The sequence below is a fragment of the Capsicum annuum genome, chromosome 6, assembly GCF_002878395.1.
Source record: "Capsicum annuum cultivar UCD-10X-F1 chromosome 6, UCD10Xv1.1, whole genome shotgun sequence".
Classification (NCBI taxonomy): Eukaryota; Viridiplantae; Streptophyta; class Magnoliopsida; order Solanales; family Solanaceae; genus Capsicum; species Capsicum annuum.
The window spans coordinates 168,584,599-168,602,160 of NC_061116.1; the positions used below are offsets into that span (position 1 = coordinate 168,584,599).

Sequence of the window (17,562 nt, forward strand, 5' to 3'; positions counted from 1 at the left end):
TTTCAAGCACAAAGAGTTCTACAATAGAGATGACACAATATATGGATGTGGAACCCAACCTAGCTATTATAAAACAGTGAACAAGAGCATGGTCACATACGAACCTGATCAATATGATAAAAACAAGAAGCTGTGATTATGTATTTTCCTTTGGGTGACAAGGGAGACTGTCGAACAGAGGTGAAGGCCCTAAGCACTTTATTTCGTGATCGATACACCAATTCTAGCCCAATGTGTAGTTAATGACCCCAGCAAAAATAGAGACCATATACAACCTTCAAAAGCTTCATCTTAGAACTAAGATCTATAAAGTTCTTGTTATGGTCTAACATTAACTAGAGGAAAATGTCACGTCTTTTTAGAGCAATTAGTTGGTCTGTAGAACGAGAATATTTAATTTGAGAAGGAGAGATAATTTCCCCTATTTAGTCAAGTTGAGTTGCTATTTTGTAGATTACCTGCATATCCTTAGGTAATGGAAATAAATGGTCCGTATGATCTAGATGCATAACTTTCTTGAATGCGATTTTTACACATCAAAATCACAAGCATTCTTGCGTACACTCTACCCTCCCCAGACCCCATGTTGTGAAACTTAACTAGGTATGTTATTGTTTTTGATTATTATCAATATTTCTATGGTGCAGGTAAACAATCATAAGGCAATTTTATGACTTTATTTACCATTCATAATGTACAAATTTGAAAACTTTATCTTGAAATTCCAGGTATAAATCAAGAAACAGCTAAAAGAGATCTACAAGCCTTTATTGAAACAAACCATCCCCAAAATTTTCAATTTTTATCATAAAACTGTACAAAGAATTGGATAAAAAAGAAGCCCATGACCCTTTTATCTCTTAAAAAGAACATAGAAACTAGAAAAAAGAGTAAACATGGATATCCAAACAAGTAGTAATTTTTTCATATCAACAAGATGAATCATAAAACAAGAAAAAATTGCTGAGGACAGAAATAAATGGAAAGAAAGAAATACAGTACCTAAGAGTAGCTTGAATCACTGCTAATTGCTCAATTAACTCACAATAACTTGCCAATTTTCATTGAAAGTTAAACAAAAAGTTCAATTTTTGAACAAAATTGAACTCAAATCAGAAACCCAAACAAGCAAAAGATAAAAAATTGACGAAATTTTTGACCAAGCATCATAGAAGAAATTAGTTATGGAACATACCTTCAAAGCTCTTGCAATGGGAAGAATAGAGAGAGAGAGGAGAAAACCCTAACATTGAAGACCGCAGTGAAATTTGTTGTAATGCGAGCTCAATTTTGTTTGAGGTAGAGATGGAGAAGAGGGGTGGGGTGGAGTAATAGCGCTGTATTTTCATAGGGAAAATGACTTCCCTTGGCTGATCAGGGAAGTCATTTTCCTTCAAATGAAGGAAAATAAGCCCCCTTGGAAAATGTTTTCTTAATACTTTAATATAACCAAACAAAGGAAAATGGGACAATATTTTCAGAAAATATTTTCCATCATACTAAACACACCCGAAGTCGTAGCTATTTTGCCTTTTCAAGTAAGCTTTCTTGGTGAATATGGCAAATTAGTAGGCATACTCGCATCATTTTCATCTCCCTCGAAGCCAATTCTCCTAGTACCAGTTGGTCGAATCAGCATTTTTTTCTTGAAGCCTAGTCTTTTCTTCAAATAGTGTCTCAGGATTTAGAATTGGCTGATCATCCTCCTCATATTCATCAACATCTTCATCAGAAACTACACTTGAAAATGTAACAGATTGCTTAGGTCCAATAGGTTAGTTGGTATTTCTCTTTGACCTTGAAGCTCCAACAGATTCATTGACATTTGTCTGTGAATTTTAAAGTCAAGCAGAGAGGCTTGTCTGTTCAATGTAAGAATCAATAAAATAGAAGTAGGTGTGAAGACACTGGCAGATTCTTAAATCGCTAGGGGTGCTGCAACTGGCACATCTTGGGTTCTTTGTGCTGATCTTTGAAGCTAAAAAATTGATAAAGTAGTTAAATGATGAATTAGTTAGCGTAATTATTGACTATGTAAAGATAAATTACTTAACAAAGGACATTTTTTTTGTTGTGACCAGTTTCACCACAATACCCACATGTCATTTTCAATCCTTTTCTTGAATCTGACGATACCTCCTCCCTGTTTCTTGTCTCAACTTTTCCTCTTTTCCTCTTAAGCTTTGGTTTACCTACCATTTTAACTATTTTTGGTGACTCCATAGCATGAGAAGGATCAATTTTTCAGAATTTCTCACCTCCAACAGGTTGTATTTTTTGCATATACACCAAATTGTAAGTCTCTTTTGAATAACATGGGTGCAAAGACTTTTTGATTCTTGTTTGTCGTGAAGATAGGCTTTAATGGCATGAGGACATGGAATATCTGTCAAGTCCCACGTTCTACATGTGCACTTCTTCCTAGCAAGATTCACATATCGATCTTCACCCTCAACCACCTCATAACCTTGGTCTCTGTTAGTCTGAACGTGACAAGATTGTGCAATGATCAAGTAATCATTATACAGTTCCAAAGCATATGGACTAAAATTTTCCTTCCACTTTCTACCCTCCTCATCAAGTTCTTTAAACCTATTCATTACCTAAATATACAAATATTGATATTAAGCTAACTAGTAACTAAAAAAACTGCATACATATATAGTTATAAAACTGAAAAAACAGCATATATATGCCTACATAAAGTTAAAAAAAAAAGTGAATGAACATCCCAACAGTGAAGTGAGTAAAAGATAAGAAAATACGCAACAATAAGCTAATATGAAATTGAGAAAAACTGCATACATATGCTTATATAAAAGTGAAAAAAAGTAACTAAACATCTGGTGAAGTGAGTAAAAGATGAATAAACCCACAACACTAAACTAATATAAAATTGAAAAAAACTGCATACATAAATAGCTATAAAACTGGAAAAAAAATTAGCATGTATATATCCATATAAAGTGAAAAACTATGACTAAACATCCCCAACAATGAATTTTGGAAGGTTCCTCAAGATGCTCTTCGTGATGTCGTTGAAAATGGAAATGAGTTTGCAAAAAATGCTACATTGTGGCTGATCAGTATCTCTGGGAGGAGAGAAAAGTCTTTGGTTATCGAGGGCAGATTCTAAAGGAAGAGTTTGCTGGAAAGCATGTTGGGAATGGAAAGCATCGTGGAGACAAAGTGATGTACACTCGACAGGCATCATATGTAAAATTTGGCAACCTGGACGATGATATGAAATCAGCTGCTGCTGCAGTGGCGGCAAAGCTCACTACATCAACATCTTCAGCCCAGATGCTGACTTATGTACTCTTATCCTTGGCGTCTGAGGGTGTCATAGGAATTCTACTAAATAATCTTCCCAGATAATCAACCAGAGAAAAGGATAAAGCTTGAAAATGACCGCTCTTCTAATGTTGCCCCTCAGAATCCTCAAGAACCCTTCTCATTTTTCTCTCAGCCAAATGCAGTGCAACACAATCTTCCAAGCGTTGCTCGAGAATTAACTCCAAATGAACCACCTTCTCTACCATCACCGTCTCCACCCTTGCCACCCTTGCCTCCTATGCATCCATATCTAGTACCTCAATTCATTCAAACATCTGGGCAGTTACATAGTTCAACATATGTCTTTGCAACACCCCAGCAACAGTTTTTATGTAATTTGTTAACTAGTTTGATTTACTTGATTAGGCTCTTTCCATTGTAACTATGTAACTTCTATTTTGATTTTGTTTCTAGATTGGAGGTTGTTAGTGTTTATATAGTACTGACCTAGTATTGCACTAGGAAAAGATTAGAAAAAATAAAGTGAAGTTAGTAAAACAGTAACTTACCTTAATTCTAATATTTTCTAACATCTTGATTATAGGTTGTGCCCTTACCTTTAGGATTCATTTCTTGAATCACTCTGTAAAATTGTTATCACATCCTTGATTCTTGCAGATTGTGTTAAAACATGCCCTGCACAACGATACCACAATAAATTCTCAGCAGCTTGTTCTGACACACTACCCATATTCTTCAATTGATCGTGAAATTCTTCTTCATAGGTGCTCCAAGAAGACCACCATAGCACTTTCTTCATTTCTACTGTCTTCCAAGTCTTGCTCCAATTTGCTTCTATATGTCTTATACACCGTCTATGATGTGCCTTGGGAAAGACTTGAGTAACAACATCCAGCAACCTTATAATAATTAACGTTAAAAAAAGTTAATGTACTACTAGAATAACACTTCAACTAAAAAGTATAAAATTAAAGTACTATTTACATAAGAATTACCTTTGGCATATTAGACATAAATGTCACTCCTTTACCATCTGCCAACTCTAAGGAATTTCCCAGCAACTCAACAAATCATTTTCAGGTTCTAGTTGTTTCTTTATCCACCACTGTCCAAGCAAGTGGATAGAAGTGTTTCATTGAATCTTGTCTAAGTTCAACCAATAAGATCCCTTTGCATGTCCCGTTCAAAAAAGTACCATCCAACCCTATAAAATGGCCTCAAACCCCCTTTCCAACTATTTTTCAAGGCTTCAATACACACATACATTCTTAGAAATCTTCTTTATCCTTGTTTCAAAGCTTTTTTAGATATATTTATGACCACATCAGTACCAGGGTTGCTATCCCTCAATTCTTATGCGTAACCTTCCAACTTATTGAATTCATCAATGTAGCTACCCTTCAATTTCTCTAACACAAGCCTCTTAACCCTTTTCATCTTTGAAAGACTAACATTCAATGAAAAATTATCATCTATATCTTGCCTCATGTCTGAGACCCTGTACTTCAGGAGCTAAAACATCTTGAGTAGCTCTTTTATACTTCAAAATGGGCCAACATGTGTGTTCTACGTTCAAGGTCTTAATTTTGAACCCCTGATCCTTGTCTTCAAAAATCAAACACTCAAAGGGACATCCAACATCACACACATATCTCAATCTAGTTTTGTCACTTTTATCAATTTGAAATCCAACCTTCCTAGCAATACAATAAAAGCTCATAATTATTTTAGCTTCTTTATGATCTTTAAAGCACATACCTTTGTCAAACTCTAAGAATTTATCTAGTCTATCATTGATTTCTCTACTTTTTTCCTTCCTAAACACTTCCAACTCTTCACTATTTTAATCACTAGGAATAGGTTCATTATCCTCCTCCTCATCACTTGATTCGCAATCGGTTCCTATTCCTATATCTATTATATTCACATTAGGCTCATTAATAAGAGAGATGTTTGAAGCCATAACAGTAGTTTCACCCTCGTCTACAGCAAACAGTTGAATCACTTTGAAATCATAGGAGAAAATAGATTATAGTGTTCTAATGCTTGAATCATCCTTAAGCATAAAATACTTACCAGTAGGTCTTGTTACTAGGAGCTTCTTTACAGCCGTAAAATCAAACTTTTCTATGAACTCTCCACATATATCAATATATGACAACATAGCAATATCATATCCTTCTCAAGCCTGATTCAGCTTTTTTATGTAGACTAGTTGAGGAGATGGGACCCACTTTCCCCCATAATTAAATACCAAGTCCACTTTATCAATCATTCTTCAATAAATTTCTATGACAAACAATAAAAGAAAAAACTTGTCAGACAACTGTATGAATAAACACAATAAACTTTAGGGACTAAAAATATTATTTGAATATGAAGACAAAGGGGTAAAGCTATAGGGACCACATGCATTTAAAAAACATCAACTCATGCCTACTTCACATGGATATAAGCACCCAAAAATCCAAAACAAACATGAAAATAAGGGACTCATCAACTTAGAAAATTCGTATAAATGTCTTTCAAATGCACATAATTCAGATAAAAGAGCCCTAAAATAGCATATAAAAAAGAGATAAATTAGAGAAAATAATGCAACAACCCGACACCAAACATCTCAACTCCATATGCACAACATAAAGACACAAGTTACACAATGAGTATGAAATAAACAAAAAAGTCCCAAAATCAGCATCTAAAAATGAAATTTCAGCGATAATATGTAAGACCCTAACTTCGGACAACATTATTATACATTGAAAACAAAAATTAACTACATTCATATAAATAAAGAAGCATATAACACAATAAAAATGTACAATATACATTTAACCAAACAAACATTATGTCTTACAATATGAAGATAAACCAGACCCTAACATTAGATTAACGGGTGGTTCAGTTCTTACTTGGAAATTAGAGTGTTTAACTGATGAGATTAATCAGAGAAGACTACCGGAGCAATGATCGATAAAGTCACGCCTCCAATTTTGAAGATAGTGACTTGATTTTTTTTTACTAAGATAGAGTGACTGATCATATGTTGTAAAGGGTTTCCCCTTTTTGATATTAGGATCAAATTTTTTCTATTTAGGTATTTAGATGGGTCGGGTATTTAGTTGGGTGGGGTAGTGGGATCTGGTTGGGTTATTTATTTATTTATTTATTAATAATAATAAATTATTAATTAATTAAATCTCTAACCAATAACAAGTTGGCACGTGTTAAGTTAGAAGTCTAATCTCTTTTCGGTTAAATGAAAGGGTATTTTTGAGCCATATAGGTGGATGAAATGGTATTTTTTATCCTAAAGGTGGAAGGAGAATATTTGTGTACCATTTTTCATACGTATATTACGCCCTTTTCTGAAGAAAATATAAAACTAGCAAGATAATGATTCTCGTTAACAAAAAAACTCTATCCCTAAAGATTACATCATGGATGTCATTGTTACTGTATAAGAGAGTTAATTTTTTATTTATGAAAATCCAAAACTCATCTTCTCATCCAATAATTAAGAAAAAGATAGATGTGGTAGAGTTCTCCACCACGAAATTTTGTTTGAATATTAAAACATAATAATGATTGAATCCAAATAAAATAGAAAATTTTAACAAATTTCTCATATGATCACCCAACTAATAAGCCTTAATTATCATTCATATTTTAACATCTCCCTCAAGTTGGAGCGGAAAACATATGCAATTTCAAGCTTGTTGCTCTTATGACGAACAAAATGATCAAGGGTTAATGTTTTTAATAATAAATGATACATCAACCACTTGATTTAAAAAACGACGACATACTCAATATATTATGTTGCTACAAAATGAGATCTGGGAAGAATAGAGTATACGCAGTCCGCAGGAGTGTGTTCACAAGTCGATTTGGGTAGGTTATTTCAAAATCAAAACTAGAGGCGGATTTAGGATTTCGAGGTTGTAGGTGCCATGTTGCTTTTAACGTTAAAGCTACTACTTAAAAAGGATACTTTTTATGGGCGTCCCACTGGAATTTGGCTTGTTAGTAAGAGATTTTTGAAGGAAAATTTCATTGAAACATTATCGAAGAACCTAATTTTTACGAATTCAGTTAATTTTTTGCTTTACATTTTGCTATTTACACTACACCAAATAAGACAAATATTTTATCGATTTTATAGACTTTGGGTTTCAATTTGATTATTTGTCTTTTCAATTTATATAGACAAATGAAAAGACAAATAGATCAAATAATAAAAATGTGATTATTATTATAAAACTATCGAAAACAACCTTTCTACTTTTTCGGAGGTAATGTATGGACTGCATATTTTTTACCCTCCTAAGACCTCACTATGTGGGAATATACTGAATTTGTTGTTTTTATTGTTATTACTATAAATTGTGTAAACAAGAGTTAAATTCAACTTATCAGCCAGCGTGAAAGTACAAAATAGTTGTCAACATTCAATGGATATTTCCAATTCTATTGTTAAGAAATTATAACATCAAGCCAAGCATCATTATTATGGTTTACAAGGAAAGGTTAACTATAAATTTGAAGGAAGAAGGAATCTTCAACTATGTTCTACACTTAAGTTAAAAATTCTTAAACAAAGATTACCCAAAAAAAGAGTCAAACAAAGATTAAGTCAAGAGGAAAAGAACTTATAGAAAATAGAATAGCGATCAAAAAGTAACAAAGTAATGCTAGCGTCTGGATTTGAACTCTAGTATACTACATGAAATTTCAGCGCATTTGCCACTGACACTACTTCCTCAATTGCTGCACCGGGTGACACTTACATAATAGATCGATTTTCTTCAAAATATATATATACACACAGTTTTTCGATCAAAGATTGTGGGTGTCATGCCACCCCTAAACCCCCATTAGATTCGCCTCTGATCAAAACCAAACCAATATAATCGATTTTTAAATTACTAAAATCAAACCAAATTAAATCGATTTGGTTGTTATCAATTTAGGTTTGATTTGGTTTGATTTTTGTTCGGTTATTCGTTCATACAAGAAATTAAAGAAATGACTCGTTCAAAAGGAATATCTTTTGAAAAAAAAAAAAAAGACAACTCCTACAAGTAAAGGGAGTTCGAAAAGAGATTGTGCAACCGAGCCAATAATATTAAGAAAAAGTAGAGAAGACCTCTTTTCTTTGTTTCGATTTTGTTCAAGAAGACATTTCATTCAAAAATAAAAAATAATTTATTTAATTGATTTGATTTAATTTTTTGATTTAGGTCGATTTTTACACAAATTGTGAGTACTAAGCACCCCTTGTAGTCCTACCTCTACCACAGAGGTGAGATAGAGAGGTTATTTTTGAATCACTTGATTTAGATATAGAGTAAAATGTTGTAATATATACAAATATCTTATCTATAAAGGATAAAATTTACTACTTCTTTCATTCATCTTTACTTGTTCACTATACTAAAAATAGATATTCATTAGTATTTGTCTATTTTGAAAAATCAATGAACAATTTATCCATTTCTACCTATTTTGACCTTACTATTAAATTATTCATTTGATTTTTTAAATTTAAAAAATATTATTAGACATCTATTTTTAACAGAGGCGGACCTACCTTGGCAGTAGAGGGCACCACGTGCACCCGCTAGCCTCGAGAAAAACTCTGTATATATAGTTTGTATATCTGTATATATATTAGGGTGTTATGTTAAATATATGTTGTGCACCCCCGAAAATAATTGATTTGATTGGCAAGATGGTTGAGCATGCCAATTAAAGTCTTTTTTTATTGCATGATGACTCGGATTCGAAGCGAAACAACAATATTTTTTTATTGCTTCTTTTTCCAAATACTATCTGTTTGTTGTTTTCTGTTTGGAATTTTAAGTGCAAACACACACACACACATATATCAATTGATTAAAAAAAATTTCTAATTAGTAATCATTTATTTTACACTTTTTCTTTTGTGTATTGTGGACATTGTTAACGTATTTTTTATTTTATTTAAAAATACAAGCTCCCCTCCAACTTCAAAATGTAGATATTCTCCACATCTTGTACTATAAATGTTTATTTCTTTTATCTTTTGATCATTGACTTATTTTTTATTTAAAAAATTAGTAATTTAAAGTTTGAGATAGTCTTAAATCAAACATTTTCCGTACAACAATCTAGCAAACAAATCTCTCAAATTTCATATTTTTCAAAAACTTTTTATTATTATTTAAAATATAAAATTGCATTGAATTCAAGTATGATGGATAACACACTTTTTTCATATTAAATCTAATTAATGATATTCAATAATATTAAAATTTAGCTTATAAAATACTATAATTAATAAGATTTCAAAGAACTGCATGTCGAACTTTGACACTATTAATTACTATGTTAAATATAAAGGTGCACCCGTCAAGTTCTAATCTTGGGTTCGCCTCTGATTTTTAATAATATAAACAAGTAGTATAAAATGAACGAAAAGGGAGTACTAAATTATAGCCAAATTTTCTCCTAGAATATAGCCCCGTCCCAGCCTCAAACATCAATAGCGGCTCTGCCGACTTCTTACCTTGAAATGAAGCATACTAAATAATAACTACTCTTATTTAACAAAGACAAAAGAAAGATTGTTAATCTAGAATAAGTGGTCTGATGAGGTGCTGCAGTATAAATAGGTAATCTCATTAGCACAACTTAAACCCACAAATCTCTATAATTAAGACAGAAGAATAATAAGTTGAAGCGCTGTCTGGTTCTCCTAAAAATAATAACTTCTGTCCTTTGGCTAATTATCACCCATCTGTTTGGGGATATCATTTCCTTTCTTATACTCCTCAACTCACAGTGAGTGACATATTTGTTTAATGTCCTTATTGTTGCCTTGATATAAACTTCGATTACTTTAATATTTAGTCTTTTATCATATTGATATGAGAAAAATTACAATTTATGCTACTTTTCGTATAGTTTTTAATTATCTAAATTTTAATTTTAAAATATTAAATTAGTCAAACAAAACAAGACAACTAAAACGAAACAGAGAGTGAACCTTCTAATTAATTACAAGTTACAACAAGGCGTTTAAAACTTAACATAACATTTAATACAGGCTAGATGATGGAAAAAAACATTTTCCGAGGTTTAATAAAAAATTGAATATTTATAATTAATAGTAATGCTCAACTTTGGCATGCAGGAAATTACTACCCCAAGGAAAACATGAACTTGATGAGTTAAAAGAGATTATAAGAAAAATATCGGTGGAAACACCCGAAAATAGTACACAAAAACTTGTGTTGATAGACACAATCCAAAGATTCGGAGTAACATATCATTTCCCTAATGAGATCGAGACATCCCTTCAGAGCATTTTTTGTGCGTCCCAACAACAAATTAGTGAAAATAATGTTGATGACAACATTTACGTTGTTTCTCCTCGTTTCCAACTTGTGGGTCAACAAGGCCATCTCTCTTAAATCTTTTCTCTCAACAATGACACTATTTTAACAGCTAAAAAAGCGCGTCTCTTTAACGCTCCACTTGATGGAGCCGTCGGAAGGCCCCCCTCCGACGCGTAAAGAGGGATATCTTAACCCACCTGAGGGGACGAATACAACTAAGGATGGAATTGCAGAGAAACGAACATATGCTAACTATGTCACTACTCCATCTTCGTCAATTGCAACTTGTTTTCACAGAGGAAGAGAAGCTGTAATTGCTAGGCAATCTAACCATAACAAAATGCCAGCAGTCATCTTCAAATCCAAAGACTATTATGGAATTATGGCGGAAGAATGTAAATATACAATTGTAGAAAAAATTCTAAAGCCCCACTCCCAAATTGATCGAATTAGGTCAAAATTCAAGGATACTATCTCAATTAAAGGCTCTTGCAAAGTTGGTATGTATGATAGTTATAATGTTTTCTTAGATTTTACTAATGATGAGGATTTCAAATCTGTTTGGTTTAAAAGAGTTATTGAACTTGATGGTATGCAAATGTGGCTACAAAAATGGACTCCGAATTTCAAGTTGGAAGAGGATATACCAATTTCTTCGATTTGGGTTCTTTTTCTGGACTACTATATCATTTTCACTCATGGCACTATGTAAAACAAATTGTGAGTTCGATAGTAGCACGTTTACTGATGGATGCCGCTACTACAAGCAAAACTAGGCCAAGTATGGCTAAAGTTAGAGTTGAACTGGATCTGCTCAAGTCTTATTCGGATAGTGTTTGGGTGGGAATAGAGGATGAAGACACACCTTTGAGAGGTTTTACTCAAAAATTGGAGTATGAAACCATCCCAAAATACTACAAACATTGCCAAAAAAATTGGACACAATGTAATGAATTGCAGGATTTTAGAGTAAATTATGGCTAAAGCTGAAGAGGAAAAAAATAAAAGAGACGAAGATCTTGAGGCAGAGCAATTTGCGAAGGACAACAAAGAGGTTGTAGAAAAGAATGACAATAGAAAAGGGGAGGAAATAGTTATGAAACAGGAAAACAACAACAATGCGCAAGGGAACATTATTTTTGCTTCAAAAGAAAACAAAGCTTACAAAGGTAAAATCAAGAAAAATAAAATCAATAAGATGCCCAAACAGAAAAGCAAAGTCATTTACAAGCCTATCAGTTCGGGAAAAAATAAAACTTCAGTTTTAAGACTGAAGAACCAGTCTATACATAGGGACGAAAAAAAGAACACTCACAGGGATGACCATCAGGAAGTAGATCAAGGAAAACTAAGGCAGAAAAAGAGGAAAATGGATAATGTAATTATTGAGACAGATGAAATCGCAGAGGAAGAGCAACCTACTAATCAAGATAAAGTGCATCAGAATGATCTCAGAGAAGAGGAAATTAAGATGGACAATCCTACTACTGCAAAGGAAAAAACAACCACTCCCAACATAGTGTCTCCAGTAAATCTCACAACAATACAGACTCCTCTAATGTCCCAACAAAAATAAGAAAGATGCCTGGTTTGAACTTGGTTGTAGATTTGAATAATAAACAGACTGAAGATACAACTGATAACCCACATAGTAATAATATCTTGGAGATGCGTGCAGAAGAGCAACCCTGCCCCATTGAACCCTCCAATCATCTAAAAGTGAGGATCACCAGGATTGGGGTTATAATCAAATGAAGCAATATAGTAAACCTGACTTAGATGTGCTATCCTCTGGAAACAGAGGAAGAAACAAAGAAAGAAAACATGAAAAAGACAAAGAAACAAAACTCAAACTTCTCAGAAGAGAAAACACAAGGAAGGTAACCCCCCCCCCCCCCCAAAAAAAAAAAGAAAAATTTACTATGATTAGTGTTATTTTCTAGAATATAAGGAGGGTTAGATAAAAAAAAGGAGCTATTCATAGACTCAAAAAATTATCTCACATAAAAAAAATCCCAATTTATAGCCATCTTTGAACCTTTTGTTTCTAGAGGTAAAATAGATGGTTATGGAAAGCTTCTAGGGCACCAAATTGTCTTGCTAATATGAACGGGAAAATTTGGTATTTTTTAAGCAACAATATTCAAGCGGATCTTATCTCAGAAAATGATCAACATATTACTATCGTCATGAAAAATGCCTATGGTTATCAAGATATTTACATTTCTGCTATATATGCTAAATGCACCATAGCTGAAAGAAGAGATCTTTGGGAGTGTCTTGAAGATGATAATCTTAAATTTGATGGTCCTTGGTGCATTGGAGGTGACTTCAATGTAATTTTGGATCCATCAGAGAAGTTAGGAGGAAAACCACATAGAATGTCCAAATGTTTAGATTTCCGAAAGTGCTTGGACAAGTGTGGGTTAATTGATATTGGTTATACTGGTGGTAATTTCACTTGGTGAAATAATAGAAGCCCGAGAAAGAGAATTTGGAAAAGATTAGATAGAGTGTGTATCAATGACCTTTGGGACCAATCTTTCTAAAATTGATCTGTTAGGCATATGGCCAGAACTGGTTCTGACCATAAGCCGTTGCTTTTGAAATATCAATTCTCTAGCAGTCCTTATATTACCTATTTCAGATTCCTTAACTTTTGGGTGACACGGGAAGGTTTTATGAATTTGGTGAAAGATATATGGAGTACCAGCATTAAAGGCAATCCTATGTGTATTTTACAATCAAAATTAAAGATATTTAGTAAAAAAAAAAACTCAGTCTCTGATCGAGGAAACAAATTGGAGATATCAATGAGAACACCATCAAGTGGGAAACAAAGCTCCAGAATCTAGAGAAAATTGACATCCAACTCAACACTAAGCAAAGAAGACTTGAAGTTAACAAAGCTCATGTAGAATACATCCACTGGATGAAATGCAGGAGTCCCTCCTCAGCCAAAAAGCTCAATGCAAATGGTTTGAAGAATGAGATAATAATACTAGATACTTTCATAGCATCCTCGGGGAAAATAGAAGGAAGTTGTTTTTACATAAAATCAAGAATAACAAGGGCAAGTGGATCAGTGGAGATGATAAGATTTCCAGGGATGCAATTAAACAATTCCAACATCTATTTAATCTTCCTATTCCCATTCCTAACTCTAACATTTTTTACTGTATACATAATATTATTTCTTTGGTTAAGAATGATAGGTTGTGCCAAACTCCAGAAGAACAAGAAATAAAGAAGGTTGTTTTCAGTCTTAGTGCTACCAGTGCTGCAGGACCCGATGGGTTTAATGGAACATTCTTTCAAAGTTGTTGGGACATCATCAAAAAAATATTAAAGCCTATGTTCAAGAATTCTTCAAAGGTAAAAATCTGACCAGCTATTTCTCTCATACTTGCTTCATCTTAATTCCTAAAACTAATAATCCTAATAGTTTTGGAGAGTTTAGACCTATAAGCCTCTCAAATTTCACCAACAAAATTGTGTCCAAAATTATTTCTTTAAGACTTAATCCTCTTTTAAAAAAACTTGTCTCTCCTAATCAAAATGGTTTTTTTAAAGAGAGGCTTATAAATGAAAATATCTTATTAGCTCAAGAAATTATTCAAAACATCTCCAAAAATAACAAGGGTGAAAATGTGGTGATTAAACTAGATATAGCCAAAGCATATGATAGGATATAATGGTATTTTGTTGTGGCTGTTTTGTCTAAATTTGGATTTTCCAAAAGTTGGACTGATATGATTCATAATCTTATCTATGAAAATTGGTACTCAGTGATTGTTAACGGTTCTAGATATGGTTGTGGACAACAAAATTTTATTAAATTAAGATCCAAACGAAATTCAAATTATGTTAAATTCAAAATAGATTAGTCCCAAATAAATATTGTAGATTAATATAATTGAATTAATTATTTAAGTCCAAACATATATGGATTTAATTAATGTCCAATTTTTATTAGGCTAGCCCATTAATTTGGGCTACAAATGATGAGCTCACTTTGCTAAGCCCGGGATATTGTCATATTCTAGAGGCCCAATTTGGTGCCATATGTCAAATGAACTATCATGTCAAGTCAAGGAAAAGAGTCAATAGGACCATGCCACGTGTCAAAATGATGCAGCAGGCCTAGTGAAATTAAAAGCCCATAAAAGGTTCCATGTCACTCAAATCTGATTGATCAAAGGAAGTCCATATTCATCATGACTCTTCCCTTCCCAAAACTATAAATAGGGGTCTCATAATTAAGAAAAGAGGACCCAGAACTCTAACAAGAAGAAAAAGAAAGATCGTGGATCAAACGCCACAATTTCTCTACAAAGCTCAAGCATTCAAATCAAGGCAATCCAGATTCAAGATCAAGATCGCAATATTCAAGAACAAGCTCAAAAGCCCTTGAATTCAAGCACAAGTCAAGATTAAGTCCATCAAATCCACAAATCAAGTTCAAATTCAAGATCAAGCTTGAAGCCCTTAAATTTATATTTGAAAAGGTGAATCAGAGGACTCCTAGAGATTGTAACACTCACATTGAAATTAATAAAATGATTGTTGTAATATTTTTCTTGTCTCGATTATTATTTTTGGTCATGAAATTTTACTGTCCAATAAATTCTGGCACACCCAGTGGGATAATATCTACCTCTCATCTCAACTATTCCAACTTTATAGATTAAGAAAACTGAAATGACTTCCAATAAGGTCAATTCTTAATCAACTACTTCTAAGGCTGCTGAATCAAAGTTCTCTACTAAAGTAGAAAGCATCTTTGGCCTTACTTTTGAAAGCTTGGGAGCTGTCACAAGGAGCAAAGCCAACATGTTGGGAAAACAAACACATCCAGTGTCATTCGCACTAACTTTAATTTTTGGATCTTCAACCCCAAAGGGAAACGAATTCTAATTCAAGTACTTTAGAAGGAGGAAGCAACATAGCAGAAACACTTAAGAAGACTCTTGCTCTATTTGAGCACTCTAGCTTAAAATACTTTAGCGCAAAGAGCGATGGTCGTTCAACAAATGCATCATATCCACTTACACCACATAAGCTGAGCACTGCAAAGATCAACTTATACGATGATCCGTGTTACTCTCTAATGTCTCCAGTGATCATGCAGCAATGGTGACTGATGCCTTGTCTATAGAGGAGCGGCTTGCGAATCTAACAAAGGAAATTGAGGATCTGACCAAATATGTTCAGAATCAAGATGCTCGAATTGATAAGTTGGTCGATAGGATGGTTGGCCTAATAAATGGAGAGTCTAGCCATGCACCTGGAAAAGATCTAGAAGGTCACAAAACTGAGCATCCCATATAACAAATGCCACCTACTAAAGAAGTACAAGTCTCCTCTGAGGGATTGATCCCCATGGATCAATTGAGGGAGTTCATTGAAGGGACGCTCAAATACAAGTATGATTTTGTCACTAAGTGTTCCCTGACATATGCCAAGCCCTACACAATAAGGATTGATAGACTCAAAATGCCTGCCGATTATCAACCCCTAAATTTCAACAATTTGAGGGAAAATGAAACCCAAAACAACATGTCGCACACTTTGTTGAGACATGTAATAATGTAGGAACTTACGGTGACTATCTTATCAAACAATTTGTTCGTTCCCTAAAGATAAACGCATTTGATTGGTATACAAACCTTGAGCCTAACTCCATCGATAGTTGGGAGCAATTGGAGCATGAGTTCTTAAATCGCCTTTATAGCACAAGGCATGTAGTGAGCATGGAAGAGCTCACGAATACTCGACAAAGAAAGGATGAGCCAGTTATTGACTTCATCAACTGATGGATAAATACGAGTCTAAACTGTAAAGACAGGCTCAGCGACACTTCTATAAATAGAGATGTGCATCCAAGGAATGCACTAGAAACTTCTCTATATTTTGCAAGGCCTTAAGCCTAAATCCTTTTAAGAGTTAGCTACTCGTGCTCACGACATGGAATTAAGCATAGATGCAAGAAGAGACCAATGAATGAATGTCTGCGAGCCATACGAAGTTGAAGATATAGAAAACTCTTATAGTGGGGGCAAGTTTACACCCAAAGATAAATTCGAAGAGACTATTTATGTCTCAGTTCTCATCAATGCATAAGCTTAAACTGCAAGTTATAAAACTCCTCAATGCATAAGTCTAAACTGCAGGTTAAAGTGCTCCTCAACACACGAGCTTAAATTTCAAGTTATAAAACTCCTCAAAGCACGAGTCTAAACTGCAAGTTAAATTGTTTCGGGAAGCATGAGCTTAAACTACATGTCATGAAGATCTATAAATTTGAGTAAAATCTGCAAGTTATAATTCTCCTTAATGCATGAGCATAAACTACATATCACAAAGCTTCTCAAGTTCAAGACAAATATTGAAGTCACGAGGCACTTTAAACCCAGGCTAAATCTCAAGTTTAATTGATTCTTGATACATGAGCTTAAATTGCAAGTTATAAAACTCCTCAACGCACAAGTCTAAACTGCAAGTTAAATCACTCCTCAATGTATGAGCTTAAACTGCAAGTTATAGAACTCCTCAAAGCACGAGTCTAAATTGCTAGTTAAATTGCTTCGAGGAGCACGGGCTTAAACTACATATCATGAAGATTTACAAATTTGAGTCAAATCTTCAAGTTGTAAAGCCTTTAAATTTGAGCTAAATCAAATCACTATTCAAATTCAAGTTAAATCTTGAAATCACAAAACTCTTCAAATTTGAGCTGTCTTTATGTCACAAAGCTCATCAAATTACGAGCTAAATTTCAAATTGTAAAGATCTTTAAATTTAAGCAAATTTTTTAAGTTGAAATGTTCCTCGAAACATGAGCCTAAACTGTATATCACCAAGCTCTTCAAATTTGAGCTAA

The 17,562-nt window shown here is 33.5% G+C and overlaps 1 long non-coding RNA gene and 1 pseudogene across 3 annotated transcripts in view; one reads left to right on the plus strand and one right to left on the minus strand.

The window, feature by feature from the left end:
- LOC107873038 overlaps positions 1 to 6,420 on the minus strand; it is a 10,925-nt gene extending 4,505 nt beyond the window's left edge. The window contains exons 1-4 of one of the 3 annotated variants that reach the window (XR_007057264.1): positions 6,210 to 6,390; positions 5,374 to 5,586; positions 3,894 to 4,196; positions 1,196 to 2,603 (exon numbers count right to left, since the gene is read on the minus strand). This is a non-coding gene — a long non-coding RNA (uncharacterized LOC107873038). Of the gene's footprint in view, positions 1 to 1,195; positions 4,197 to 5,373; positions 5,587 to 6,209 lie in introns of all 3 variants that reach the window. The other 2 variants (XR_001675065.2, XR_007057263.1) reach the window with 2 other exon arrangements.
- A 3,218-nt stretch (positions 6,421 to 9,638) lies between these two features.
- The window catches only part of LOC107874102, a 20,006-nt pseudogene continuing 12,082 nt past the window's right edge, over positions 9,639 to 17,562 (plus strand).